This window comes from Gymnoscopelus braueri, assembly GCF_963280865.1.
Source record: "Gymnoscopelus braueri genome assembly, chromosome: 8".
NCBI lineage: Eukaryota > Metazoa > Chordata > Actinopteri > Myctophiformes > Myctophidae > Gymnoscopelus > Gymnoscopelus braueri.
This window is the reverse complement of record NC_137609.1, coordinates 11,356,051-11,382,885: the sequence shown is the minus strand read 5'-3', so window position 1 is coordinate 11,382,885 and position 26,835 is coordinate 11,356,051. Positions and strand designations below refer to the sequence as shown.

General features: G+C 41.6%; 1 protein-coding gene and 1 long non-coding RNA gene across 2 annotated transcripts in view; both read left to right on the top strand.

The window, feature by feature from the left end:
• Nucleotides 1-265: 265 nt before the first annotated feature.
• The window catches only part of gabra3 (gamma-aminobutyric acid type A receptor subunit alpha3), a gene marked incomplete at its 3' end in the record, with an annotated part of 197,650 nt that continues 171,080 nt past the window's right edge, over nucleotides 266-26,835 (top strand). Inside the window, exons 1-2 of the mRNA XM_080435861.1 lie at nucleotides 266-467; nucleotides 1,725-1,805. The remainder of the gene's footprint in view (nucleotides 468-1,724; nucleotides 1,806-26,835) is intronic.
• The window catches only part of LOC308090621, a 306,248-nt gene continuing 297,579 nt past the window's right edge, over nucleotides 18,167-26,835 (top strand). Inside the window, exon 1 of the long non-coding RNA XR_013933643.1 lies at nucleotides 18,167-18,227. This is a non-coding gene — a long non-coding RNA (uncharacterized lncRNA). The remainder of the gene's footprint in view (nucleotides 18,228-26,835) is intronic.

Sequence of the window (26,835 nt, the reverse complement as noted above, 5' to 3'; positions counted from 1 at the left end):
TGTGTGTGTGTGTGTGTGTGTGTGTGTGTGTGTGTGTGTGTGTGTGTGTGTGTGTGTGTGTGTGTGTGTGTGCGCGCGCGCGCGCGTGTGTGTGTTGACATTGGGGCCCGTCACCGTGCGACAGCAGTCGTCGGGCTTTTTGAAACGCTCCTGCCTCTCTCCTCCTGTCTGACCAGCTCACCAATCTGCGACGCTCAGAACGAGGGGGCGGGAAGGTTAGTTTGAAGAGGGCAGAGCTTTGCAGAGAGAGAGAAGAGACGCTGATCTCCCTGTCATTCTCATCGCTGGGGACATTTATTCAGCCCCAGTGGACAACACTGACAGGACAATATAATAACTGTCGGGAAAGAAATCAACTATAGGAGCAAAACGTGAAAAAAAAAAAAAAAAAGCCGACAGAATTAATAACTCCAAAGGAAACCAACCCGAAAGTCGAAAGACATTAAAAGACAACGCGCTTTCTGCTGGTGAGATTTTTCTTTTCTTTTCTTTTTCCTGTTTGTCCTTTAATAGTTAATATTGCATTATAGACTCCCGCACGGATCAGGGATGTTTTTTACATGTGGTTTCATTGACTGTCGTGCTGGGAAATTGTTGTAAACGTGTGTTTGGACTGCGGTGTTTTCATTCACATGCAACAACTGCTGTTTGTATGCATGTATGTACCGCATAATTGATGGCTTAACAGGTTCCCCCCGATCGCTCCGTGTGTATGAAGTGGCTTTAGATTAGAACGGCTGCTGTCACACAGTATATATACTGTATGGTGGTGATAAACATTTACCTGGACATTTAACTGGGTTAATGTGGGGTGCCTCCTCATCATACGCAGCATTAAACACATGTAGCCTATCTCTCACACAAGGCAAACACTAGACGATATGGCGCGACGGTGGGAATGATTTTCTAGTCTATGAGACGACTTGTCAGGACAGTTCTCACCGTCGGAAAAAGGCAATGCGACACTTCTACGTGGCTGTAGGCTATAATTGTCACACTTTTCCTTTAATTGCTCGTTACGGCAACAATGTCTCTGTTAATAAATGCGGAGCTCTGGTGTAACTCTAGGCATGTGGGTTTAATCTCTCTTTCTTGTCCCCTGGGTATTCTACTGTTAGAAATTGGCTGCCGCAACCAGTGACAACACTGTTGAGCAGAGAAAACGATGCTGCTATAACTTAACCTTGGAATATAAAAGCCCCCTTTATTGCCAGGTTAAAACCGCTGTCTGCTTTCACCACTCCCCTAAAAAAAACGGCCAAAATGAGAGCCAAATCTTGTAGGTAATTGTTCCGTAAATCTTTTTTCCGATGGCGTTTTGCCTTAGCCTATCCAAACATGCAAATTATCAAGTTTGTTGATGCTAATTAATATCACTTCAATTAACGTGAGCATAGAAACTTAGGCTAATCCAGGTAGAGCTGTGGAAACTGTTTATTTTTTTTTATTCAGGATGGATTTCATCCCCCCCCACCATTATTTCCTAATGTGTGTTGATTTGGATGTATTATGACGAAACAGAGTGGGGCTTGTTGTGGCACAGGGGATAGGGCACAATAAGTGCAGTTCATTCTTGCTATAGGCCTATTTTGTCTGTCTTAATTTTCTTGGTCAGTGCTTGATGTAGCTTTCTAACGCCCACTAAACTATGACGTTATATTGACGTTTCAATGATGAACCCCAAATATGAGTTCATTCATTGAAATCTGCTCCATCCATTACAGAAGCACAGCAAGCCTACAGTCAGCCCAACAAGTCAGGTAAAAAAAGTGGATCTGATGGGATTGCAGAAAGAGGTTTTCCAGGTAGGCTTTTACACACCTTTAGGTTTTATTTTTTGATGATGATTGTTTTCCATAGAAAAGGAGCTTAGCTGGCCAAGTCCTGCTCAAAGGTAAAGGGGTCAGTGAGTCAACATGTTATCCAATATTTCTTAATTGAATGGATTGAGGACCAGGTCCTATGGGCTATAGGCTTACTCATTAAAAGTGTGCATAGTCATGCATTTCTGCGTTGAGTTTAACCCATTAAGACCTGGAACTGTGCCATTTTTAGATTTGAGCTAAAAAGCATTATTTTACACTTTGGGATATTCAAAAATAGCAGATCTACAAGCTCATAGCGCGGCACCGAGTGCCGCGCTACAAGCTTGTAGATCTGCTATTTTTGAAAATTCGTGAAAATGTGTGCAAATCTTTGAATATATCTTTTTTTAAAGCGAACATTTTTAACTCAAATCTTTGCTACTGGGGGGCCCTGGAACAAAGTATTTTGATGGGGGTCCGCGGCCAAATACATATCATTTTTTGGGGGTCCTTGACATGAAAAAGATTGAGAACCACTGATATAGAAACATACGTTTTCAGAATACTGTTGAGATTTAGGAGACAATGTAGAATCGGCTTCAGGTCTCAATGGGTTAAAACATCAAACATTTGTGTTACTTTTGAGCATAACGTTTAGCTGTCATCCTGTTAGTAGGGCTGAGTGATATGGACAAAATCAAATTTCACAATATTTTTTGACCAATTATCTCGATATCGATATTGTGACGATAATGTCATATTGCGATGATATCAGTTTTATGTTTAATCATTAATATTCTCAAATTACAAGCTCATGACGCGTTGCATATTATCGCTATTTTGTGAAGGTATACAATAAGTCTGAATAGATTAAAGCAGGACAACACACTTATGCCACATAACGATATTAACATATGCAAAATCCCAGACGATATCTAGTCTCATATTGCCCAGCCCCACATGTTAGTTCTGTCTGTAGGTTAAAGGTGACATTACAGAGAGGAGGAGAGAGTGGACAGTCAGCGAAAAAGCACAGGAGAGGCACAGGTGGAGCGTTTGATCCAATGCCAGCAGGGGTACATGTACTGTATGTGGATCTGTAGGCAAGCAAAAAGACATGTCTGTTAAGCACAGGGTGTTGCTGTAAAAGAGCACAGTCAACCTACAGTACCTTATATGCGGTGGTTCTCAAACGTTTTCGTGTGAAGGACCCCCGAATGTATATGTATTTGGCCACGGACCCCCATCTGAAAATATTTGGTGCCATACAAGATTTGTGTTGTTAAAATGTTTCAAAAAGATTCCAAATTGTTCAAATGTTTTAATGATAAAAAAAAAAAGAAGAAAGATCTGCAAACCCTCAACGTGTCATGATGTGACGCTTTGTGAGCTTGTAGATCTTCCCCTAAAACCCCCTCAAGGACACCTGGGGGTCCCCAGACCCCACTTGGAGAACAAACCACTACTGTATACAGTACAGTATAAATAAAGGTTAACAATAAATCATGAGTGTTTAGGCTCCCCCCCCGCCTTGCCCAGTTCAACGTTACACGACGTCATCATCCAATTAGTGGGTATATAAAACAAGGCTAATCAGTGTCAAACTTAAACTCAGCATTAGAATCTGATTATTTTTTTTTTTATCCCTAAATGCCCATTAATGTCCATTAAGAAAAAAGAAAGTTAATCAAAATATGTGACTTAAAGTACAGTACAATTTCAAAAACACATGTTCCTGCTAATTGGGGATTATCTCATAATGGTGTTTTTGTTCAGTGTAGAGAGACGGAAAACTAAGGGCAGACAGAAACTAAGGGCAGACAGAGGAGAGACACCAGGGACCTCATAATGATTTTGTTGTTGTTTGTTGTTAATTTGTTTACCAGCAATCGTTTTGTAAGTGTGGACATCAAGTTGCCATACATTATAAGAGTCAAATGATGGATGTCGTCTCAGCCTGGGTATGGGACTCGTTATCTCCTTTATCTGACAAAGCTGCGTGTCCTTTAGCCCACCTGCCTTTCAGACGTTTCACCCTTCATGCTGTTTGTCATCCAGTGGATGCTTTCATCCGAAACACCTACAAAACCACAAGTACATCCATTTTTAGCACGCATGGACGCAATGGGAGTGGAACCCCCTTAACCACATCAACCCTGGCATCCCTATTTTTTGGGCGGGTGAAAATGACAACAACAAAAAAAGCCTAGGCCTATTATGCTTAATTTATGCACCGTAGTTTACAGATGACGCATGGCAAAAATAACACACATAATGATCCCCGCGACAACGTGTGAATCAGGCTTAAGTGGTTATTATAACGCTGGCAACGTTGGCGCCATGTTCTTCCCATTGAGCTGTATACACCAGGCCTCTACCTCCACCACTCCAGTTCATTGGACAGGCGGTAGGCTCATCTGTAGTGCCACGCGGCTTTCTCCTCCTGCCATAATTCACTCTGCATGTAGCAAGGCTCATAATGCGATGACGCCCTGGACTCAAGAGTGTGACCACAAGCAAATGACTTTCCTCAGCCAGTTTGTTCATCTGCTCAGACATATGGGACACAGATGCTGTCTCGCAATAAATGGCTGTGTGGTGTGTGGCTCGAGGATCAGGGAGAAAATTCAGATTTATGTGTCCAGGGCCGAGAGATGTGGCAAGGAAACCAGATTTCATGGAGGGAAAGACATGCACAATATGTTTTATTTTGTGCAATATCCGTTTACTTCCATGGTCATAATACCGGTTTCCACTAGTAGGGTTTACCGTACACCTATTATTATAGTGTATTATTATAGATGATGTTTTCACCCCTGTCTTTCAGTATCCGAATCATCTTTATTGTCTCATCCCAGGTTTACAGGTGTAAAGAAGTGGGTAGAATTATTTTCTTCTTTCTGTGCATGCGCCATCATTTGTAGTTTAATGAGACTGGTGAGGCCCACTACTTGAGGTCCTCATCAATGTGTATGCCGAGGAAAAACTAGAAAATTTTGAGGACCCTTTCCACAGCGACACCATCGATGAAGATTGTCCTCCTGACGCCATGTCCTCCTGACGCCAGAGAGCCAATGAAGTGACCTTGTCCCTGTAGGCGGACTCGTCGTTTCATCAGCTTGATGATGATATTGGAACTGTGCGTGTGCTATGTAGGCGTGTGTGTACAGGGAATAGAGGAGAAGGCCCAGCATTCATCCCTGGGGGACTCCTGTGTTGAGAGTCAGGGGGTCAGATGTGATGTTGCCCATTCTCACCACGTGGCGGCGGTTCGTCAGTATCCAATCGCACACATGCTCGGGTGCAGCTCGATGTCTCTGAGTTTAGTGTCGAGGCTGAGACTATAGTGTTGAATGCTGAGCCTGTATTGCATGAACAACAGACTCACATATCTGTCCTTCAGCTCTCTGTGATTGCACGAGACCGAAGTTGATCTCAAATAATGCTGGACCCATCTGTGACAATGTTTTTGTGTATGCTGCCAGTAGGCCTCATGGTGGTGCTATATGTTTTGGCCAGTAGGGCATACAATTATAAAATATGTTCCCATGTAGGCCATGCTAATTTCCGGCAAAAGAATATTTTTATTTGTTTTGCAATTTAGTATTTTCTTCTAAGCATATATTTTGCTGCTACTCCTGCAGATTGTGTCGAAAAATAGTGGAAGAGAAATGGTTATGCATTCCCTCATCATACAATAATTCCTTTTCTCGGTTAGTGTTATTTTTACTCTTGAGAGTAGAAAAATGTACTCTCATGTGTAAAAACATTCCACTCTCAGAAAATGAATTTGACTGTGTTCTAGTCAGATGTCAGCATCGGACAGAGGTCCCGCCACAGACGCTAAGTAAAAGGAATAAGGCAAATAGCATGAAGCACTGATGACGGTGATAGTGATTATAGCTGACAGGAAGTAATCTAGAAAGCCTTCTCAGGAGGTTGAAGGCTCACCCGTGATCATGTCAGGAGCAAAACCTTTGAAGGGGGAAATTACGTCTGGGGACCAGAGTGGAAAGAGGAAGAGGATACTACTGGAGCCCAGGACTGTGGATAAGAGTGTTTGCTAAATGCCTACGGTGCAAATTGGGTCAGCCATGATACTTTACATGTGGAACTCCTCATCTCACTGTCATTGTGCTGTTATCTTTCTAAGTGGGTGTCAGTGTATTGCACCAGCATTACTAAAGGTTTCAGTCTGTATGATTTTGGCTGTCTTTTACGTTTGTTATGCGTCAGAGTGCGATGAGACTGAGCTACAATCTTGCTCATTATCAGCCATTTCTTTTTGCACTGTCATATTGTGCGATCGGTTGAACAATTGGGCGTCTAGGCAAATTCCTGTACAGCTGAGCTACCTGTACCTGTACTGTACTTGGCAGATAATGAGTTTCTAGATTTGTGCTGTACAATGGTTTTGCTACAGTGGAAGAAGTGGACACAACGTCAGCAGTTGTAATGGAGGCAGACTAGTTAGTCATTGGATAGTCTGTCCTATTTCAGAAAGGAAAATGTCCCAATCCCCACTGTCCTCACTGCATCGAATGAGCATCCATCAACAGGCACGTTGAAGTGTCTTTGAGCAAGACAGTGAAGCCCCTCGCTGATTTCAAGTCGCTCCAGATAAGAGCAACTTAAATGCCTGCAGTACATGTCTAAAATTAAACATGTAAGTAACTTGCAAGGCACAGTGGAACTAATTCAGTGGTTCTCTCTCAACCTTTTCGTTTGGCTCTGGAGGACCACTGGGATATTTCAAACTAGAAAAGTGCAGTCCTCGCTGCGCAGGTCCCGGTTGCCTACCTAGGGCCAGCTAATTTTGGAGGCCAGTTATAGACAACTAGAGGTTCGGGCCGCTATGCGGCCCTCACACCTACGTCGCACCGCTGAACCGACCGATATGTCTGAGTCATGGTGTCTAGGGCATTGGTTCTCAAAGTGGGGTCCGGGGACCCCCAGGGGTCCTTGAGGGAGTTCCAGGGGGTCCCCAGCTAAATGATGGATAGTTAGGAACCAAATGGACCCTTATGGGTCTGTAACTCAGAGAGTGTACAAATGGTTTACACTGTACACTCTCAGAGTTAAATTAAAGGGATACTTCACTTTAGGGCCGGGGAAACATTTAAAAAATATATTAAAAATAAATGAAAACAGTTATGGAAAATTCATGGCCCCCTCACGCATTAGTAGGACACTCTAATGCGTGAGGGGGCCATGAATTTTCCATAACTTTTTTCATTTATTTTTAATATATTTTTTAAATGTTTCCCCGGCCCGAAAGTGAAGTATCCCTTTAACATTGATTGATTTTACAATATAAATTGGGGTCCCAGAGATAGAAATGCCATTGAATGGGGGTCCGTAGCCTAAAGCATGTCAAACTGGGGGTCCTTGAAATTAAAATGGTTGAGAATCACTGGTCTAGGACACTGCACTCCCTCGAGTCCTTGTCGAAGTGCACCCAGAGTTTGAAGTTGGTCGGTCGGTCCCATATGTACACATGACCATATATGGGCATAGCGGTCGGATCTGTGGCTCTGAACAACCGGATCTCCAGCATGGGCATATCGTGTTTGTTTATGATTATGACTGAATCATAGTGAAATGCCTATATATGGGCGTATCGGGTTTGTTTATGGTTGTGTCTGAGTCATAGTGACGTGGCCGTGTTCCTGCCTATATATGGGCGTATCGTATATGGGCGTATCGTATCGTATCGTATGTGGACCACTGGTTGGTAAACTTGGACTAATAAGGAATATAATGTAGACAAGCTGTGGTGTCTACATTGAATACAATGTAGACAAGATGTGGTGTCTGTAGACAAGCTGTGGTGTCTTCATTGAATACAATGTAGACAGACAAGCTGTGGTGTCTTCATTGAATACAATGTAGACAAGCTGTGGTGTCTTCATTGAATACAATGTAGACAAGCTGTGGTGTCTTCATTGAATACAATGTAGACAAGCTGTGGTGTCTTCATTGAAGGCTGCTTGAGAATTACTGTTCTGCTCACATCCACACCCCAGTGCCTCCTCCCCATGTGGCCACTTGGCCTCAGCTATTATCAAGACGATATACTCTAGCTAGAACCATTAATCACTAATGCCCTGTTCACATAGGAACGGTATTAGCAGAGGACGTCCTGTGATTTGTTGGGATTGCTGAAGGCGTGGGTAATTCTAGTCCTGGGCAAGTCTTCCATATAGGTACAGTATGTGTAGTTTATCAAAACTAGTGCAGTTGTCAAGAGTGCAGTATCCCTTATCAGAGTACTTGGGGGCCGTGCTATAATGTCAGTCATCTATGACACACCAACTTCGGGGAATAGTGTTTCCCCTATATGCATTAAGCAGTGGCGGGCCGCCACCCCTTAACTCATTCAGTGCCATTGACGTCGCCGACGTCACGTGTTTCATAAGCCCAGAGTGCCAATGACGTCACCGACGTCATTTAAAAAAACAAAAAACAAAAAATTGATACTGATACATCTTGATCACTTGACTTCATGTACCGATTTGTGTAAGTTTGGACAAAAGTTGTAGGATTTGAGGTAAAAAGTGTGTATTGAAGAAAACAAAATTGTGGAAAATATAGTTGGCACAAATGGTTGGGGCCAATGTACAGTATATGGGGAGTTGCGTCATAATCCGAGGAATCCAAGTGAAAAAAAGATTTTGAGTGTGACCTACGGTTTTATACCTGGAAATCTGTGATGTGGCAATAAAGCTGAGTGAATTCATACAAACTATACAGATTATTACTGTGCACATGTACTATATAAGATATAAGACTTTGTGTTTGAGCATAAATATGTATTTTGTGAAGAGAGAGGCAGACACACAACAGAGATTCTTGAAATGATAGATACATTTTCCAAAGCAAAACGTCTGCTGTATTTGAACAATGATGGCAGCTCCCTTTTTTAAATTCCTTACGAATCTGCTTCCCAGTAATATAGGGGGGAAAACATCGGTGTCTGTAGGTGGATCAAGGAAATTGTTGCTTAGCTTTGCTCCAAACCAGCTCAGTGGACTTGGTTGGAGTGTCCGCCCATGAGATTCGGGAGGTCAGAGTTCTGTCCCTGGCCGAGTCATACCAAAGACTATAAAAATTGGACCCAATGCCTAGCTCTGCTTGGCACTCAGCATCAAGGGTTGGATTGGGGGTTAAGTCCCCATACGCGACATACTAGCGTCATGTCCAGGGGTTGTACTTGCACATCAAGCCTCCTCATGCAACAGAAACAGGAGATAGGCTCCTGAACCATTGATTCACCAGGTTACTTTTCTCCAAGTATTGGGTGATGACGGTGAAAGCTCTGCTGCAGAGAAGTAACAAAAGTTACTCATCTAGCCAGTGTATTATCTTTGTGTCCTTGCTTACAGTACATTGTCACAGTTATTGGATGTGTTCTATTGAAAAAACAGCTTTAACCTTGTCATGTTATTCGCACTTCAGGTAGTGTAGTTCTTTTGGTGTTGTTATTAATTCCTGCTTTTTAATTCCTCTCTTACCCATCATCCATTTTCAGCTTCACAGGACACTCCACTGAGAAAGAACATTTAGGTCATTTTGTAGACCTTGAGGCTGACGTACAAGTTTCTCAGAATAGCACGACAGGCATTATTCTTGTTAAAAGCCTCATTTTCATTGCATTTGGATTAGGGTAGGTGACATTAAAAAAAGATCTTTCGCTTTGTTCGAGACTTGCAGTATTTAGCACTCAGATCACTCTATGCATAATAAGCTTTCGCACAGTTGCTCAATGACAAAGTAGCTCTGTCCTGTGGACCTACAGTATATTCACACCAAAGTTTCAATGCATTTGCTTCTACGTCGAAACCGCCGTTGGAAAGTCACGTGGTCTGTCATAACTGAAAACAGTGGTTGTCACTCGGTGGGTTGTGACCAAACAACCACGTTATAGGACTGTTTTGACTAGGAGGTCAAGTGCCAATAAAAGGTCCCTCTAGGCTTATAGTAATAGGCACCAACGGACTACTGTTCTTCACTAGTTGTCATGGTATCACAGCAACATGTGTACTGGGTTGTGTCATTACCCATTTGTCATATAACAGTCTTATGTTGTGTTGTCTTTTCAAATTGTGCTTTGCTGCTTGGGGAATAAAAAACAAACATAGCCTGCTGCTGCCTGCTTGGCAAAGCTATTTGTTTTGCCAGTAGGGCCATTCTAATGAACATGTACTAGAGTTTATGTGTGTGTGCTATTATATATTGGCCAATATTCTTTACACAAACACACACACAAAGAATATTGGCCGATATATTGATATCTGAATTTTCTGACTACCGTATCAGCATCAGCCCCACAAATCCAGCATGGGTTGGGCTTTAACATGTACTGTGCGCCTCTTTTGGCTGTCCTTGGTGTATCAGGGTGAAATGTAGCCCCTCCTGTATTTAGACAGACTATTGCTGCTGCTGAAGGCAAGGAGGTGAACTTGTGTTTTTATAAGGTCACCTTTCATTTAATTAAGGCCCAAGGGATATCGTATAGAAATACATTAAGTTGCATGACTGACAGGGATTTCTTGATTCTTTTGAGGAATAACCTAGTTTACCGGATCATACTGCCCTCAATGCATGTCGTTGTCTATGTCACAGCTTCTGCCATTATACTGTTCTATGTTGCAATTTTTTTTGCCATAGGCTATATTTTAGGCTTTGCCATTTGTTTATATTTTGTCCATATGGCCATTAAAATGTTACGAAATGTACCAGATTATTTGAATCCATGTTGGCTACACGTTGCACATACGTAGGTCATGGATTTATAAATATACTTTGTAAATCAATATTCTTTAAAAAGATTTATAATTTTATCAATAAATGTGGCACAGCATATTTCACAGTTCAGTGTCCAAGAGAATAATAGCATTCGAAATCTATCTTTATTCCAGAGACTATTATGAGTTGGATAAATAATGATCTCAAGTCTCCATGGCAACTGTTTATAAGAGCAAAATCTGTTGCTTTGTTAGTATGAGATTAATGATTATAATGGGATTAAAGGGAAAAACGCAACAAAGACAGTGGATGCCAATAAAATTGAATATGTTAATATTTGTCCTGCACTCTCTCTGCAACTGGGTGAAGTATAAAACATAATGCTGTCATTGAGTTTCATCCTTCTAAAACCTTCTATAAACAAGCATTGCGGCTGAAGTTAATGAAAGCTGAATTGATTGATGCGTGGAGACTGTCTGCAAAGGGAACCTCAATTTGAATCAATAATAAAGCATGTTTAATCTTAATTATGTAATCTATACTTTATCTAAGTTGCTCTTGACAGCAGAACTGACCCACGTTTTTTTGTTGTTGCGTTGAATCCCACTGGTTGGGAAACAGTGATTTATCTTCTAATGTGTTACTGCCCTTCAGCATACCTGCATGTACTAGTATGCCACCAATATTCTATCTGTCTTTGTTAACCCTTAAGGACCGGGAACGCATCTGTCATTTGAAGATTTCTTTGGCAATTCAAAAAACAGCAGATCTACAAGCTTGTAGCGCGGCACAGCTACGAGCTTGTAGATCTGCTGTTTTATAAAAAAAATTTAAAATGTGTGCAAATCTTTGAATATATATATATATTTTTTAAGGCAAACATTTGTAACTCAAATCTTTGCTTCTGGGGATTCTACAAATGTCTTCTAAATCCTAACTTTTTTTTGGAAAAAATTTATGTTGCTTTAATATCAGTGTTTCTCAAACCTTTTTCATGTCAAGGACCCCCCTAAATGTATGTATTTGTCCACGGACCCCTATCTCAAAGTATTTTGTTCCAGGGACCCCCAGAAGCAAAGATTTGAGTTAAAAATGTACATGAATATATTCAAAGATTTGCACACATTTTCACGATTCCTTTTCAAAAATAGCAGATCTACAAGCTCGTAGCGCGGCACCCGCGCTACGAGCTTGTAGATCTGCTATTTTTTTAAGAGCCCAAATAAATCTAATCATGACACAGATGCGTTCCCGGTCTTAACGAGTTAAGGAGTCTCAGCAGCTCTGATAAGCGATAGCAAGGTCAATTATTTTGACATTAATTGCCTAATCTAGATGCTTAACTATATTTCACCCCATGAGAAACCTTTGGGAAGATAATGATATGAATTTTTATTATATTATATCATTATCTCCCAAAATGTGCATAAATTACGCCTAATAGTCCTTCACAAATTAGAAAATTAGAAAGCTGTCAGTGGCTTTCGGTGGTTTCTGTCCTTTCTTCTCCAGTAAACTGACATAATATAGGGTTATTGTACTGGCTTCTGGATAAGAAATGACACAATGGAACTCACTACTGGCCTTTTTTGTTCATGACCTCCCTGCCTCATGGTGTCAAATATGTATGAAATGTGTAAAATGCTGACGATTGGATTGTATTCCCATGCACCCCAGCCATGTGTCACCGATGAAATATTATACACATACTGTATGTACTGTGTTTGTGTGTATGTTGTGTGTAATGAAAAAAAAAAGCAACTTGTGCTCAGTGTTTTTTTGCCTTTAGTGCTGCAGAATAACATGTTCCCCTTTTAATAACCCATTAAGACCGGGAACGCATCTGTTTGTGTGTCATTTTGAGATTTCTTTGGGCTATTCAAAAATAGCAGATCTTCAAGCTCATAGCGCGGCACCGAGTGCCGCGCTACGAGCTTGTAGATCTGCTATTTTTGAAAAATCGTGAAAATTCGTGGCAAAATCTTGGATTATATATTTTTTGAAAGCGATCATTTTGTAAAATATTTAGTTCCAGGAAACCCCCAGAAGCAAAGATTTGAGTTACAAATGTCCGCAAAAAAAAAGAAAAAAAATCTAATATTTGCACAACTTTTCATGATTTTTCAAAAATAGCAGATCTACAAGCTGCCTTGTAGATTTTTGAATAGCCCAACGAAATCAAAAAATTACACACGGATGCGTTCCCGGTCTTAAAGAGTTAAAGAATGCATAAACAAAGTTCAGCAAACGCCAGGGGTGAATATATATATATATATATATATATATATATATATATATATATATACATACAAACAGAGTACATACATAGTACAGTATGTGTGTCAAATATGTATGAAATGTGTTAAATGCACCCATGCACCCCAGCCATGTGTCACATTATACACATACTGTATGTACTCTGTACGTACTGTATGTGTGTATGTAATTGCGAACGCGGAAGGAGCTCCGCCCAAGTGGAGCTTACTATGCAACCGTGCTCGGGTTGTGTGTGTGTGTCTCTGTGTGCAGCCGCCCTCTCATTGGCTCGCGCCCCCATGTGACTCACGTGCGTGCACTGCCTGTGTGCAGCCGCCAGAGTGCGCCAGAGTGGACCACCAGGAATGTAGACGATGCTCTGATTAAAATGCACAACAGCCTGCAACATGCCTAAACCAAACACATTTCACAAACTCTTCTGCCGGCCCTGTTCTCACTAATTTCACTGTACCACCCACTTCTCTACAATTGCTCATTCCTTTCGATTATTATTATTTTCGAGCTGCGTTCGCTTCCAGCGTTCGCGCGTCTTACTTGTATATATATACACACTCACACACATACATACATACATACATACATACATACATACATACATACATACGCATGCACGCACGCACAGTCGCACACATGCACATACAGTGCTGCACATGCATTTGTGTGTCCTGTGTTTATTCATGTTTATTTTTATTCAATACTCTTTCCCAGTATTGGCTTTTCTAACTGTCGCTAGTCATGCCGCCGGTGCGCTTTCATTCTGAGCTAAAAATGCAAAAATGCTTGTGCTCAGTGTCTGCTTGTTTTTTTTCTTTGCCTTAGCACTATGTCAGAGAGTGTTGGATAAACAAAGTTCATAAACAAAGTTCAGCAAAAGCCAGGGGTGAATTCAGACTGGAATACGGACTCAATTGGAAGTTAATGGAGGTTAACTGCACTTGAAGTTCTATCAAAGGATAAAAGATGAACATCAACACTGACATGGTGATAAAAAGGTGAACAAAGGCTTGTCTTGGCTTAGAATACTGTAGGTTTAAGCTCGCAGACAAAGACGAGATTAAGGTTCAAAGACAATAATATATAGTGTGTAAGCATTACAAGCCAGAGTTATAGTGTTTACAGATTGGGATGGTGGTGCCTTGCATGAGGTATAGCCATAATAATGAAGATGGAGTATATGACAAAGATTCTATGCTGTAGGACTGGAATGGCATCTCATCCAAAACTGACCTTTTTAGTACAGAAACCTCAGGTGGGAATACATACAATTTAATCATGACTAGGGATGTCACAGTCCACTGTGTGTGTGTGTGTGTGTGTGTGTGTGTGTGTGTGTGTGTGTGTGTGTGTGTGTGTGTGTGTGTGTGTGTGTGTGTGTGTGTGTGTGTGTGTGTGTGTGTGTGTGTGTGTGTGTGTGTGAGAGTGCGTGTGCGTGCGTCTGTGTGTCTGTACAGCAAATCTCAGACACCGCTGGACTGATCGTTGTTAAACTTTGCATGCACTCTCCCACTTAGTCACGCATTGAGCGTCCTCTAAACAATGCAGAGCCAAAAGCGATTTCACTTACAGTACACTCATAGAGGCACCATAACATTGATCAGAGGTGGCGGGGGACCCAACTTTTACTGCGGCGGTTAAGCCACCATATATCATACCATTACCATACAGTATATTAAGCAAGGGCTAATCAACAGGGAGGCGGTCATTACTGAGAAATAAACCCCCGACAGGGTGATTTAGACGCGGACGCAAACCGTAGGGGTCTTTATCACCCTGAAGGGGTTTATTTCTCAATGATGACCGGCTCCCTACTGATTATCCCGCTTATTACACGGCTACTTAGTAAAGAAATTAATAAATTGACCCACAAATAACTGATTTTAAAAGGATTTCATTGCTTACGGTAATGAAAGTAGTCCATTAGTTTCTGGCAGGTGCGTCCAGTGCAACGCGTCCAGCTCGGAAAACACAAAATATGAATCAATGTTATGTTACTGCAATGCCTATGTCTCTCCTCAAATGTTTAAAAAAAAACATTTTTTTAGTTACTGTTTAGCTGTAAATGACTGTGTGTGTTTACATGTTTACATCTGGCTGCCACGGCAAAAATCAAGCACCGCAGCTTGATATGAGTCAGTGATATGAGCCAGTCTTTGATTGGACAGCGGCCTGTTATTTCTGAGTTCAGCAGTCATTATTGCATACTGAATTCTGTGGTTTTTGCAGACTGAATTCTGTGGTTGACCAATCAGAATCAAGCATTCAACCAAGCCGTGTAGTAACAAAAATGAATAGCCTATTATTTGTGATTAGCTACCACACGATTTCATATTGTGATCATATGTGAAACCAAGAACACTTAAGAGAATGCAGCTCTCTCTCTCTCTCTCTCTCTCTCTCTCTCTCTCTCTCACAGATGCTACAAATGTCAGTTTGTTGCGTGATGGTTTCACCAAATTGGGTACAAATGGTCTCGTGAGTCATCAATAATTGGAATTACATGTTGAGGGGCCTCTGTTAGAGCGCACCTCCAAAAGCACTTTAATTTCTGCCCATCGGGGGCGAAACAAAATGTGAAAGAACCGTACGTCACAGAGACGTTATTTCCCCCCAGCTTTCTCACGTCCTGCCGGCTGCAACCCACGACTACCGCAACCCTGGGTAGGTCACCTAGCCTGGAAAAATCCTGCGCTTCAAGGAGTGCCCTTTCTGGTGTGAACTTGTGCTACCTTAACAATTTGGGCAACACTAACATTACATTTCCATGAACGATGCGATGACAATGCTGGGCATCTCAGTGGAGCACAGGAAGCACAGTAAAAACGACCACTTTCTGTTTACCACTCAGACACCGTGGAACGCAGCACGTTGTTAGATTGAAGCTCGTTGTTAGATTGAAGATTCTCCCACACAACTATCCTTCTCCGTTCTCTACACTGGCTCCCCGCAGCGGCTCACATCCAGTTTAAAACCCTGGTGCTAGCCTATAGGGCAGAGAAAGGAACAGCTCCTTCTTACCTCCGGGCTATGGTCGATGCTTACACCCCTGCCCGACCACTGCGGTCTGCCACCTCGGGGCGACTGATTGCCTCGTCGCTCAGTGGTCCTTCTGGCCGATCTACACGGTCACGACTTTTTTTCTGTTCTGGCCCCACAGTGGTGGAATGAACTCCCCACTGATGTTAGGACAGCAGAGTCACTGCCCATCTTTCACCGCAGGCTGAAAACCCACCTCTTCAGGAAACACTACCCTTCCTCTTTGCCTTGCCTGCTTGTTGCTGACTAGTTGTACGAACTCTTGTTTTATTATTGTATTGTTTTATTCGATCTTGTTTAGTCGATACACTTATTTGTTTTAGCTCTTGCTCATTTGATTGTGCTATTTGTCTCATCTGTTTAAGAAAGTAGGTAGCTGATATATTGCACTTTTACCTTAGCGCTAGGTATACTCTTAGTTGCTTGTTTTAGAAGAGAATGCACTTAAGACTTCTGGTGATTAGTAGTTTTGTTCCCTACCTATGTTGAATGCACTTATTGTAAGTCTCTTTGGATAATAAATAATCGTCGAGGCGCTCAGGTGGCGCAGTGGGTAAAGTCCCTGCCTGGAGGTTGTGGGTTCGAATCCACCGTGGTGCATCCGGCTTTGTCGGGTGTCTTTGTAAACACAATTGGCCCGTGTTCGGGGGAGGGAAGCCGGGCGGGAAGGGTGGTCACTGCACGTCCTCCTACGGGGCTATGGCGGCACCTGTCAGCAGGGAGTGTTGGGCGGGAGGAGTATAGGAAGAAGGCCCTACGTCCTGCCGGTGGGGGCAGTAGGATACGACAGCAGTGACAACACACAGAAATGTGTGTGGGGAGGAATTAATTGGCATAACGACTAAATTGGGGAGAAAAACATTTTTTTGGCTACTCTAAATGAAAAGAAGAAAGATTGAAGGTCGTCTCTTGCATGCAAGTGACACTGTCGTTCAGTGGAAAGGGGAGGAAGGGATATTCTTTTCTGGTGCACAGGGGAGGGGAAGTTGCTCTTATAGCTTCACCCAGCTGATTTCTGCTCAGATGGCTGTGATGAGCACCCGGGAGGCTTTTTTAGGGATTAAGTATCTCGCTCAGAAACATTCCAACACATTCACTGGGCAAAGCCGCGGGTCAAACCAGTGACCTTCCGTTTCCCAAACAGCCGCTCGACCCATCTCGATACGGCCGCCCCCCCCCCCCCCCAATGGAATATAAATGAAGCTTAACACATTCCATGCCAGAGTTTAATCTCATAATGTACTCACCAGTGCCAGCGTTTTATTGTTGTTTTTTTGTTTTTTTCATGTCGCCACAGACCTCGCTAAATAAGTTAAAAGTGCGCGTTCATTTGGTTCTAAACACACGGCGGATCCGTGAGAAACGGCCAGCGAAAATAGTTTCCAAATCCGTGCCGCCATCTTGAAGATACAGCCGATCAACGTTAAACAGTGATCAGCGAGGAGAAAAACAACAACCGAGAAAATCGAGTTTTAAACAGGATCCCAGACAGGAAGCGGATACGATCGAAAAAACCGGAACCCGAATAATTCTGTTTCCGACCGGAAACCGGAAACGGAAATGGATCAAAAAAATTCGGAAAGTGCACCTGGGGCAAAATCAATGGGAATCGGCGGTTCGCGTAGATCTACGCGACTGGCACGCTGCGGCTTTAAATAGGTTCGCGTAGATCTACGCGATTGGCATTCAATGTGTTAAGAGCATCTGTTAAAATGCTTAAACTGTTATTATAACTCTGCGATAGTGTAGCAGTAAACGCTCATCAGTGGAACCACATTGTGATGATTAGTGTGCATGCTAGAATACATTTCTGCCAGTATATCCTCCTGTCTTCTGGCTTTTCATCAGAAACTAACATAGTACATTAACCCATTAAAACCGGAAAAGCATCTGTCATTTTAGATTAAATCGATGAAATATTGTTACAATGTGTGCAAATCTTTGAATATATGTATATGTTTTTTTAAGCAAACATTTTTTACTCAAATCTTTGCTTCTGGGGGTCTCTGGAAAAAAAGATTTTGAGATGGGGGCCAAATACATATAATTTAGGGGGTCCTTGACATGGAAAACGTTTGAGCACCACTGATATAACACCGTTAGGATTTAGAAGACATTTGTAGAATCGGCCTCAGGACTTAATGGGTTAACCTATTAAGACCTGAGGCGATTTAAAAAAATGTTTTTTAAATCCAAACAGTTTTAAAAAAAAGAAAGAAAAAAAGTTTTCAAGATTTTTCAAAAATAGCAGATCTACAAGCTCATAGCGCGGCACTCGGTGCCGCGCTATGAGCTTGTAGATCTGCTATTTTTGAATAGCCAAAGAAATCTAAAGTGACACAGATGCGTTCCAGGACTTAATGGGTTAAATCCGTATAAAATCCTGGTCCTGGCTTCTCTCTCTGTTATTGGCTCTTGGGTTATTGTGTTGCGTTTATATACCTTCAGCGAGAAGAAGGTCGAAACTCTCCGTGGGGAATTTGACCTGAAATCCAATGTCCATATTATCAAGGGCAGTGCCTCCAGCTCCATATAATAACAATCCTCTTGTTATTGATCGTAAATATTTGCAGGCTGTTTGAAGATGCGATGCATAAAGTGGAGCACAAGGATGGCAGGATCATTTGCTCAGTTCACTTTATCTACTTACCCACAGAGACCTGAGTTTAGAGGTGTAAAGTAACTAAGTACATTTACTTAAGTACTGTACTTAAGTACAATTTTGAGGTATTTGTACTTTACTTGAGTATTTCCAATTTCCAATACTTTTACTTCTACTCCACTACATCTCAGAGGCAAATATTGTACTTTTACTCCACTACTATTATTTGAAAACTTTAGTTACTAGTTACTTTTCAGATAATAAATTATGATATTATGAAACATACATTAACCACTTTAGCCCTATTTCATACATAGGCTATTTGAAAATAGCCGATCTACAAGCTCACAATGCGTCGCATCGCGACGCGTTGTGAGCTTGTAGATCTGCTATTTTCAAAATTTTTGTACTTTTACTTTTGGTACTTTTAAGTACATTTTGATACTTTTGTACTTTTACTCAAGTACATTTTGAATTCTGGACTTTTACTTGTAACAGAGTATTTCTATATTGCAGTATTGATACTTTTACTTAAGTAAAGAATTTGAGTACTTTTTCCACCACAGAGACCTGAGTTGCACCTGGAGGTGGACCACTTTTTTACCGTCTAAACCAAATCTCTTCAGCCAAAAATACAGACAGCATTGCGTTGCGACACGTTGTGAGCTTGTAGCTCAGCTATTTCTGGCTATTATGTTCCCCCCAGAATAGGGATGCCGAGGTTCAAGTGGTGTAGTAGCGTGTTAGTGTCACATACATCTGCAATGCTTTTTTCTTTTTTACAAATTCCTATTGGATTTCCACTCTGCACTAGCTTTGTTTGCCAAGTAGGGCATTTCATTAGCATGGGATCCATGCGGTATACTGGCTGCTCTCCTCATGAGCACTCTAGCCCCCCCGTGGTGTTTAGCTAAACAGCCACACGCATGTGCCCGGGCGCTCACACGCACACGCACGTGCACGTGCACATCACATTGTGCAGCACACACTCAATCAGCGGTTTCCTCCAGCCAGGGTGTACTTGGCTCCGCCTCTTTCTGATCCCTGCATCCCTGCATTACAAGGTCGTCGGTGACGCATCAACCTTGTGAAACAGACACACAGGGAGCTAAAATCCCTTTCCTGAATCACACTCACACCCAGTGCAATTGGTGTTGTCATCAAATGTGATATATAATAAGTGTTTGTAATGCAATGGATACAATGAACTTTAACCCATTAAGGGCCTGAGGTTCCGATTCCACAAAATGTCTTCTAAATCCTTTTTTTTTGAAAAAATGTATGTTCCTATGTCAGTGGTTTTCAAACTTTTTCAATGTCAAGGACCCCCATCTCAAAATATTTTGTCCCAGGGACCCCACCAGAAGCAAAGATTTGAGTTACAAATGTTCGCTTTAAAAATATACATATTCAAAGATTTGCACACATTTTCTCGATTTTTCAAAAATAGCAGATCTACAAGCTCGTAGAGCGGCACTCAAAGCTTGTAGATCTGCTATTTTTGAATAGCCAAAGTTTAAAATAATGCTTTTTAGCTCAATTCTAAAAAATGACACAGATGCTTCTCCAGTTCTTTATGGGTTAAATTGTCTAGAAGCTTCCATGCATAGAATGACAGGGCATTATGTGAACCCTCTGCAGGGGTCCATCCGTACAGGTCAATTAGCACTCTGGATTTCACTGTGGAGGACAAACCCTGTGTAATGGGATTATGGTATAATCTCATTACAAATTCGAACATGTAATCTATGTAATTTATGTAGTAATCATATTACAGACATGTGAACAAATTAGAAGAAAAAAAAAGAAGTTGTAGGATTACTTGGATTGTTTGATGTTTTGAAGGAGCAATTTTATCGTGACATAATGGCTGGGAGTGTGAAGTAATGCACTGTATTAAAGTCTCGAAATAACGGTTTGGTTTGTTTAGGATCGTAGTGAATGTGTTAACGTCAGTAACCTTGCAATAAGCTTAATATTCTGACCAGTTTGAAGGCAATTTTGTCCCCTGGAAGTAGTAGCCAGAAGTAATCACAGAATTCCTTGTAGGCACACGACGAGACATACAGCTATTTCAAATAAGGATAGATATTTTACAACTATATTTTGGTTAACCCATTAAAGACCGGGAACGCGTCTGTCATTGGGTCAGTTTCATCAGATTTCTTTGACTATTCAAAAATAGCAGACATACAAGCTTCAGAGTGCCGCGCCATGAGCTTGTAGATCTGCTGTTTTTGAAAAAAAACGTGAAAATAGTTTGCAAATCTTTGAATATAATATATTTATTTTTAAAGCGAACAATATATTTTGAGATGGGGGTCCGTGGCCAATTACATATCATTTTGGGTGGTCCTTGACATGAAAAAAGTTTGAGAACCACTGATATTACAGCAACAAAAGCGCTACGAGCTTGTAGATCTGCTATTTTTGAATAGCCAAAGAAATACAAAATAAAATGACACAGATTCTCTCCCGGTCTAAATGGGTTAAGCTGTATAACATTCAAGTAAGGGAAAAAAAAAATAACGTCTGGCTCTGCTGATGCCCGCTGCATGCGAGATAGATGCGTGAAAGGGGGGGGTGGAGGGATGCCGTGCTCAACCGTTACCACTGGATGCTTTACCGGAGAGAGAGAGAGCTGTTCACATCAAGTACATCGGGGCCTAACCAGCTGGCGCTGCCCAGAGAGATATTTCGCTTCAGCAGTAGCAGGCAACGGCAGCCAAAGCAATCCCAGTTATAGAGTCACTTTTTGCCAGAGGCACCCTTACAGCTGCCATCATTCACACTTGCATGAATCTTACTGGCCACACAGAGAGACAGCCCCAGTAAACATCTCTTCTTCCTCCAGAAGATTCTCCCCAACGCCACGGTGGCAGGCGGTAGCCGGCACATTCTCCCAGTCAGTGGCTGTCAGGATCTCTCACTGCTCTGCTCGGCTCGGCTCGGCTCGGCTCGGTGGTGGAAAGAGTACTCTAATTATTTACTAAAGTAAAAGTATCAATGCTGCAATGTAGAAATACTCTGTTACAAGTAAAAGTCAGAAATTCAGAATTTACTTGTGTAAAAGTACAAAAGTATTGGTATCAAAATGTACTTAAAGTACCAACGTAGAAAGTACTCAGAATGTCCCATTTCCCAAGTTTTCAAATGTATAAAATGTATAAAAATCTTTTGAAAGTAGCATGCGACGCATTGTGAGCTTGTAGATCGGCTATTTTCAAATGGGCGAAATGTATATAGGGCTGAAGTGGTTAATGTATCTTTTGTAATAATAATCAAAATCTACAAAGTAACTAGTAATTAAAGTTTTCAAATAATTGTAGTGGAGTAAAAGTATAGTAATTGCCTCTAAGATGTAGTGGAGTAGAAGTAAAAAATACCTCAGAATTGTACTAAAGTACAGTACTTGAGTAAATGTACTTAGTTACTTTACACCACTGGCTCGGCTCTGCCATTGTGTGAGCAGCAGCAGCTACAGCAGAGGGTCTGGAAGTGTTTTCGTTTCCTATATTTAGAAAAATATTTTAAAAATATTTCCACAAATAAATGAAATTCAAGAGGTTTAAAAAAATACATATGATATTCCAAATAATTTCATAAATGTTCAGAAAATTACATAAATTACAAACAGGTTAAGAAATAGTGAAAATAGCAGATCTACAAGCTCACAACGTGTCGCATCACGATTGGCTATTTTATTTTGTATAGAATTGGGGTTTCGTGTTTTCCTCTGAGATGTAGCGGAGTAGAGGCATAAAGTATGCAAAAATGGAAATACTCAAAGTTGTACTTAAGCACAGTACTTGAGTAAAAGTACTTAATTACTTTCCACCACTGGTGTGCAGTATGTATGCTTCCGTCTCTTGCTGTGTGGGTAAGTGCTTATCTCTGTGTGCGGCCATTTTCCTCTCGCTGTGTGCACGTGTGAATGTGTGCATATTTACAGTAGTGCTATGGAACAGGGAAAGCGAGTGTTTTCTGGTCCCCGGGAGGGGAGGGGAAATTACCTTTACTGCTTCACCCAGTCTTGCTCAGGGACACTTCGACGGGTAGACTTAAGGCGAGCCGCACCGGGGACATTCCAATAACGAGCTATGTTAGTGCACTGTGGTTGTGTACCGGAAGTTGAGAGCTGGGTAAGTCCCGGGAAAGACGCACTGTGATTGGCCAGTAGTCACTTTGAGTGGCAGTTGGGGCAAATGCAGTCCCCACCAACATCATTTACGATTCTGTGCCTATCGGTACATAACTCGGACGCCGCTTAGTCGACTAGCAGACCATCGGCCGGTCGGTGCGGGCACTCGCGCCAGGCGGCGCTCGGGCGCGCTTCCTCGGCCTCGAGGTCTGCTGAGTCGGCGCGCCTCCGTCATGGTCCAAAACTATAGTTTATCGTCGAAAAAAGGTAGTCCGCGGATGTTTGAAAAAGTATTGTCCCAAGTGGGAGTCGAACCCAGACTCCCAGTGGTAGAGGATTAGGTTCTAATGCTTAGCGAGGTGCGCCACTGTGGCCGGTGCTGAGATTGGGTATTCGGGCTGTATTAGAATGTGACGACCTAACTCGTCTAATGTAAAAGAAAGAAGTCCCCGCCCGCGTGCCCGCCCAAACACTGTGGATTTACAAATATCCCATTCCAACAGGCTCTATGCACAGCAGCCATATTGGAAAGAAATTGGGCCTCTTCTTACTTCCTTCACTGGTGTTACCATTGATACTAATGAAGGCTCTGTTCCATTCTGGTCAAACAGAGTCAGGGTGTTGATATTATTGTGCATGTTGACTCACTGGAGACACTCTGCTACACCAGTGGGTCTCAAAGTGTGGTCCAGGGACCCTCATGGTTCCTTGAGGGGGTTCCAAAATGGCCCCTTACAGGTGTGTTACTCTGAGAGTGTACAAATGGAACCAAATGGACCCATTTGTACGCTCTCAGAGTTATGGGGGTCCTTGCAATTGAAAGGTTTGAGAACCACTGTGTCACACTAAATGGAACAGAGCCTTCATTAGTATCATTGGTAACACCTGTGAAGGAAGTAAGGAAGAGGCCCGATTTCTTTCCAGTATGGCTGGTGTGCATAGAGCCTATTCCCAGACGGCATCTTTGCACACTCAGCTGCTACGGCCTCCCATATCTGTTGGTAAATGTATGTGTGTGTAAGCAGAAGGATTGCAATGCACATCCAGTACTGTAGCTTCACTGTGCGTCCAAAACCGCAGTGGTGTAAAGTAACTTAAGTACATTTACTCAAGTACTGTACTTAAATACAATTTTGAGGTATTTTTTTTTACTTTACTGGAGTTTTTCCAATTTTCTGTACTTTTACTTCTACTCCACTACATCTCAGAGACAAATATTATATTTTTACTCCATTACAACGATTAGAAAATTTTAGTTACTAGTTACTTTGCAGATATAAATTATTACATTATAAAACATACATTAACCACTTTAGCCCTATTTTATACCTAGGCTATTTGAAAATAGCCGATCTACAAGCTCACAACGCGTCGCATCGCGACGCGTTGTGAGCTTGTAGATCTGCTATTTTCAAACATTTTTGTACTTTAACTTTTGGTACTTTAAGTACATTTTGATACCAAAAAAAAATTGTATTCCAGACTTTTACTTGTAACAGAGTACTTCTACATTGCAGTATTGATACTTTTACTTAAGTAAAACATTTGAGTACTTTTTCCACCACTGCAAAACCGTTACTTTATAAAGAAATATAAAAAATAACCCGCGATCCAATGGATCCAAAGTAGTTATTATTTAGTCACAAGCTCTAGTTAATACTTCAATGAAAAGTTTTCGTCGGTTCAATATTTATATAACACACACACACACACACACACACTTGCACTTTCATTTGTGACCATAGCGATTTTCGCTACTTTTGTGTCGACACTCAGTATGATGAAGTAGGGCATTAATTTACTAAATAGAGATACCGCTGTGGCTGATGAGATGTCGCTGTCCGCCCGACATCGACAATAGTATTAAAGCCCCATCCGGTTGTTTACTGCACACAGCACAATCTCAGGTACCGGCTATAGGAATAATAGTCTCTCTCCCAACAGTGAATGTATGGTGTGGCCTTATAGACACGTTTCCCAATTTACATAACATCGCTGTCCGGCAGAAACCTTGTATCTCCATATTTTATATTTTTAGTTTTTTTCATAAATTAATGCCCTATTTCAGGGGTCTTCAACAAGGGGTCCGGGACTCCTAGGGGGTCCTCAGAGTTACTGCAGGGGGTCCGTCAAATCTTTGTGATATATATTTTTTTTTACCCTAACTACTTGAACCCTAGCATCCCTTTTCTGAGGAGAACTTTAGCCAAAAATAGCAGATCTACAAGCAATGTTTGGTGTAGAGGGAAAAGAGAGCAGACCAAGTAAACAAAAAAATGTTTAATCTGAAACACAATTTTATACAATATGGAGGGGGTCCCTGCTTAATTTCTCTCTCAGCTTGGGGGTCCTTGGCCTGAAAACGTTGAAGACCCCTGCCCTATTTTATATGTTGAAGACCCCTGCCCTATTTTATACTTTGTCAAATGACAGTGTCATGCAAAAGTAGCAAAATAGCCAATCTACAAGCTCACAGAAATTCAAGAATTTTGAATTTTCTTTGAAACGTTTGCCTAATACTGACATCCTCAGACAGACTTAAAGGTAGGGTAAGTGATTTACTTTGGTTGAAATAAGTGTTAAATAGCTCTATATTACTGATAGTACTCATTGCTATAGAGTGTTTGTTCAGTAAAAGGAGTCTCCCAGGTCTCTCCAGCTCTTTATTAAACAGAAAATTCATTTTCAGAGCTCTCTCCTGATTGGCTTGAACTTTGCCACCTACCTGAAAATGTACTATATTCTGTTTACTAAAGAGCTGGAGAGACCCCTGTGACCGAACAAACGCTCTGTAGCAATTATTATCAGAATATAGTACCTTAAAGGTTTCGTGACATTCAGTTTTACAATACATTAAAAGTCTTTGTCATGGTCCTTCAAACGTGTATAAAAAGTTTTAACTGAAAATTCCACTCTCTCACATTTCTAAAGCCTTTTCAACTGCAATGAAAAAATAAATCTTTGCCTGCGGGTGTCGCTGTTGAGGGATTTTGCCTGTCAATCATCACCTCTGCTCCGCCCCCCCCCCAAAGGAAAGGATAGGGGAGGGGAGGGGCGAGGAGGGGAGTGGGCGGGATTAATGGCCTTTGACTTCACTATCCAAGGGCCAATCTCAGATTACTTTTCAGCCTAATTATTCAGAAAACTCCAGACCACAGAAAATCCATTGAATGTTCAAAGTTCTGTTTTTTTGGGGTGTAATTGAGGTCATAAAACCCCCCCAAAAAACAAAAAAATAAAAAAAAGTGAAAATGAATGTCATAGAACCTTTAACCTTTTTAACAAAAAAGAAAAAGCCAAAAAATATCACTTACCCAACCCTTTAATAACTTAAGTCTGTCTGTAGGTGTTATAATATATATATATAACCAATGAAAAGTGTTAACAAGTGCTTGTGACTAAATCCTGTAATAACATTGGGATCCACTGGAACGCTGGTTGTTTTTTTTCCCCAATTCCTGAAAAGTAACGGTGTTTGGACATACAAGGTTTTCTGCCCGACGACAGCGCTGATAAGTTACAATGCATCTCTGCATCTTATAGGAAAACACTTTGGAGGAAACAACATGTTTGGCCGCTGGGTTTCATCAGGCTTACTCATCAGCTGTCAATAGGTAACAAGTACCTACCGGAGCCTGGATGAGAATTGAGACTGTAAATGCTGCAGGCTCCTATTAAGCCATGAGCTGGCATCATTTATCATATTGCTACATAGCCTATAGCCCATAAGCTGTTTTGTATATCCTTGGAAAGCGCGCATAGGAGATGCAGACAATACAATCTTTTGCCAAAGATATGCCAAGCAGTACTCAAACGGTGAACAGTATAGTTTTGGGCCGGGAATATGATTTATGATTTGGAATCAATTTCCTTCGGATCATTCTGCCCTGGACCTGGTTCACGACATTCAAGTTTTACAGTAAATGTCTTCTATAAAATGTGCTTGTTATCCCATTAATTTTTTACACACAGCAGCGTGCACTCGCCCGTTCATTTATCATTAGTGCTGGCTGAATTCTGCAGCTCTCTTATTTTTATGGATATTTCCGGAGAGCCAAAAACCATGCGTTCCAGTTGAACTGTTGGGCTATATAGGTGTCATTTATTTAACCCATTAAGACCGGGAACGCATCTGTGTCATTTTCAGATTTCTTTGGCTATTCAAAAATAGCAGATATACAAGCTCATAGCGCGGCACCGAGTGCCGCGCTATGAGCTTGTAGATCTGC